This window comes from Coffea arabica, chromosome 7e (assembly GCF_036785885.1).
Source record: "Coffea arabica cultivar ET-39 chromosome 7e, Coffea Arabica ET-39 HiFi, whole genome shotgun sequence".
Taxonomy (NCBI): Eukaryota; Viridiplantae; Streptophyta; class Magnoliopsida; order Gentianales; family Rubiaceae; genus Coffea; species Coffea arabica.
Window position 1 is genome coordinate 47,059,154 of NC_092323.1, and position 4,486 is coordinate 47,063,639.

Consider the following 4,486-nt stretch of genomic DNA (forward strand, 5'->3'; position numbering starts at 1 on the left):
ATTCGTGGTTTTAATTTCCGAATCATGTTGAACTAAATTTTTTCTAGCAACTCTTTGAATTCGTGGTTTTTCTAGTTTAATTTCTTGCCTTTTGCTATGATTTATCTATCTTGATTTAATTACATGTTTGTGCCTGCCCACCATGGGCATGCTCTTAAAGTTTGTACTGAATTGAGAAGGGATATGAAACTGCAAACTAAATAGATAAACATATTCAGTCTAATCACAAGAGTATGTTAGAATTTATATAACACACTTATGCCATGAAAGTTCTTAAAGGGTTTAATTGAATACTTGCAATCTCAAGAGAGACATACGATTTAATTAGGCACACTTTAGATATATCGAGAGATAATCTAATATACAATTGTGTGATACATTCATGGTTTATTGAGAAATTAACTAAATAATTGAATCAAATTCTGGATTAAAATCTAAAACTCTAGACTCGGGTCTATTGTTTTCTCACTACTACTCTATTTCAATTGATTATTCCTTTATTGTTTAGTTAGAAAAAACCATTCCTTGAATTTAAATTTTGTTATTTTAGAATAATTAAAGTAGAAAATTAATTCGTCCCTATGGATTCGACTCTGGAATACTCCAAGTAAATTATTACTACGATTGACCCTGTGCGCTTGTAGGAAATCGTCGATCAAGTTTTGGGTGCCGTTGCTAGGGACAACGCTAAATTTTTTGTTATTTTGTCTTTTATTTTTATTTTTATTTCTGCACTTTAGTTTTTATTTTTATTTCTTAGGTACCTTGGTTTAAGATGGTTTTAAACATTCCTAATACTCAAGATACACCACTAGCTCTACCTGCTAGGCTTCGTCTGAGGAACATCTAACTTCCCGTGAAAGCAGTTTCCCCACGTTGTATTCGGCTAAGTGATGGAGTTAGGAATTACGAGCTCAAGACTGTACATTTGAATATGTTTCCTGCTTTTTATGGTCTAACTAATGAAGACCTGCTATTTTTATCCGAGAATTTTACTCGGTGGTGCAAACTTTTCCATTGAGTGGGATATCAGAAGATGATCTGCGGATGAGGTGTTTTCCCTTCTATCTCAAGGACCGTGCTAAATCTTGGCGGCTAAACTTACCTGAGGCATCCTTGAGAATTTAAGAAGATGTTTACAACATCTTTATGACCAAGTACCACTCTCCATAGAAAACTATTGATTTAAGAAACAAGATTTGCTGCTTTGCTCAAATGGAGGGAGAGCCAATTCATGAAACTTGGGAACGATTTAAGTCGTTGCTTGCTCAATGTCCTCATCACCAGTATCCGTTAGCTCCACAAGTGCAATTTTTCTATGATGGGCTAACTTTCACAACTCAAGACATGATAGATTTTGCAGCAAGATAGTATATTGGTGATAAAACTCCGAAAGAATTGGTTGCAATATATGAATTACTTTCTAGAAATTTTCAACAAAAAGCGATCTGGGGTAAGAGAGCGAGTGTTCATGAAATGTTTATGCAAAAAGACTTGGGGTCACAGGGTAGCTGAATTGAGTAAACAGATGCGACAAATGCAGTCATTGCTCACTCAGTAATCAGAGCCTTGTACTAATTGTAACATGTATGGACATTCCATAGCAAGGTGCTATAATAGATAACCATCAACTATGGTGGAGAATGTGAATTTTGTCAGAGCCTATGGAGGTCAAAAGATGCAACAAAGGAATGATACCTTCTCAAATGCTTATAATCTAGGTTAGCATAATCATTCTAATTTATAAAGGAGGGAGCAACTTTTGGGCCCATCAGGGTTCCAAGGTTAGCAGCAAAAATTGCAGTATCCTCTTGAACCAATCCAATAGAAAAGGCTTAATATGGAAGATATGATGTTTCAATATATGCAAAAGATGGATGAAATGGTCCAGTCCCAATAAGCATCCATTCAAAGTCTCGAGAAATAGGTTGGCCAACTAGTAAGGGTAACGACTGAGAGGGGCAAGGTAAACTGCCAAATACTACTGAAGTGAATCCTAAAGAAGCTACAATGGCAGTTATACTTAGATCAAGGAAAGTGTTGGACGAACCAATGCAAGACGAGACTAGAGAAAGGGGGGTCCTCACATAGCACTTTACCTATGAATAGGCACTGCCTCTAGCCCATGTCTTGAACCAAAAACATGACCCAACAGCATCCAATTCTTCGTGAGAGATCAAACAAGAGAAGACAAATGAAATTTGCAAAGAAAGAACAAAGCACCAGTTTTCGACAGAAAATGTTTTCAAGGGTTTCTAAGGCCGACTTTTTGGCACAAACATGATCCTTGCTCGTTCAAATCATCAAACAAAATTTTCAAACATCATAAGTCATGCAAAAATGAGATCTAAGGTTCATAAATTTAGAACTTTCCATGGCTTGTCTAAATCTCATTTATACGTTGAAACAACGAAGAGAAGGGAGTAATAGTTACCTCCGATGCTTGCCTGAATCGAAACAGGAGTGGAAAGCTCCAGGAATACGTGCAAATCTTTTGCGAAGAGAGACACACCCTGTTGCTGCAGTTGCGCCAAGAACTGTGAAGCGGGAAACTTTGAGCTGGAATTCAAGGTATTTAGGGACATTTTTTGGGGACAGTTTCAAGACAAAAGTTTCTCCCCTACAACTATAGATAGTGCAGAAAAAATAATATCCTCAAAAGGAGGTCGGAGTTGGTCGGAATAAAGTGACGAATAGGATTGTTCGGTCAACCGTAGCTCAGTTTTTGTTTGCAGAAAATTTTTTCTTTTCTTCCTTTTTTTTCCTCTCTCTCTCTGATGCTTAGCTGACTTTCTTTACTTTTTCTCCCCTCTCCCTCTAAAAGCTGTGTTCTCATCTATTTAAATGGGACAAAAACCCTAAAACCTAAGATGAATGGTTGGGATAAAAAAAAAGAAAATTGGGTTTATGTGGCATGTTTTGATCCATTCGATGGTCTTGCCAGCTATTTTTTGGATAGGATTTGGGATAAATGAGCTGTCTTTTGTACTATCAAACTTGGGGAAAAAGAAAAGCCAAAAAAAATGAAGAATCTTGCCAAGAAAACCAAATTTCTATTGCCTTGTACTGGTTTTCTGTGTTGCTGCAAAATTGAAGAAGGAACGTGTGCATGCATGCACACGCGCGTGAAGCTTTAGCAGATATATATATATATTTACAAAAACACATGGGCTAATGGGCTTCTTTTCCTTTCCTTCTTTTCTAGATTTTTGTTGGATTTTGCCTTGGGCTTTTGGTGTTTTGGGGAAATTCTTGGTTGGGTTTTGGGGAAATTTTGATTGGGTTTTTTTCTTTTTGGATTGGGTTAAAAAATGAAAAATATTTTAAAATTCCATTTCTTCTTCTTTTTGCTACAAAACAACGCAAAATAAAATAAAAATGATAAAAATAAAGATACAATAAAAAGTAACAAAATTTTTTGGAAAAAATTTGGTGTCTACATTTGCCAAGAAAAAAAATAGATTTGCTTCTCCCATACTTGAAAATGCACAATTTTATATTTTATAATCACAACACCTTTGGTAAAACATGATAGTGTTAATAATTGTTATCAAAGTTCAATCCAAATTTAATCAATAAAACCTCAAAAAAAGGTTCTAATAGCTTGAGATCAAAGAGTTCAAATTTGAATAATACTTGTAGCCAAAATTAGTTAGAGAAATTGAAAAATACACATAAGTTTAATGAGGTAGATAATCAAAACTTCACAACAAATTGTAGTAGTTACACAAATATTATATTTGGATTACTATACTCATGTGCTTTGCACATGTAGTATTTACTTCACATTTCTCTACACATTTCACAAAACTACACATAAACATCATCAATAGCTAAAACTACTCATATTAAACTCACAATAACAACCATAATCGTCAAGATCATCAAATCCCACAAATGCCAAAAATTCTTTAACCCAATAGTGGCAAAATTTAACACTCAATCTTTGGTGAAGATTTCTTACCTTAATCACATAATATGCTACTTAGTGATGCAAATGGAATGAAAACCCCCAATTTATAACCATAGATCTGCCCCCAATTAGCTCAATTAAGATCAATTGAAGAATTTAGTGTTTCGTTCAAAATCACCCAAAACTTGTCTTTTGTTGCATTTTGATCTATGAGTAATGTGTGTTAAAATGATTGTGATGTTTGCTTAGTGAAAGAGTGGAAGAAAAAGGAAGAAAAATGATGATTTAGGGGGAGGGAAATAGAGCTCTCTTGGTCCGCAGTCGAAAGAGAAAGAAAAATGAGGAAGATGAAGCTGGATCAGAATTTTCAATTTGCTACAAATAGGGTCTTGCATTCGATCACAAATCCATTACTATATACAAGACATAAGGGGTGCTCTCAAGTCGAATTGAGATCGAGTAGTACCGTGACGATTGGAAAAATTTTCTTATATTTTTCTTAAAAATTTCCTTTTATTTGGAATTTATGACTTTAGAATAGTCTTACTACTCATTTACCCCACAATAAGTGCA

The 4,486-nt window shown here is 34.8% G+C and overlaps 1 non-coding gene across 1 annotated transcript; it reads right to left on the bottom strand.

Annotated features, from left to right (window-relative positions):
- Positions 1 to 1,182: 1,182 nt before the first annotated feature.
- On the bottom strand, positions 1,183 to 1,289 carry LOC113702597 (small nucleolar RNA R71). The gene has a single exon (XR_003451234.1). It is a non-coding gene; the product is annotated as a small nucleolar RNA R71 (small nucleolar RNA).
- Positions 1,290 to 4,486: the final 3,197 nt, after the last annotated feature.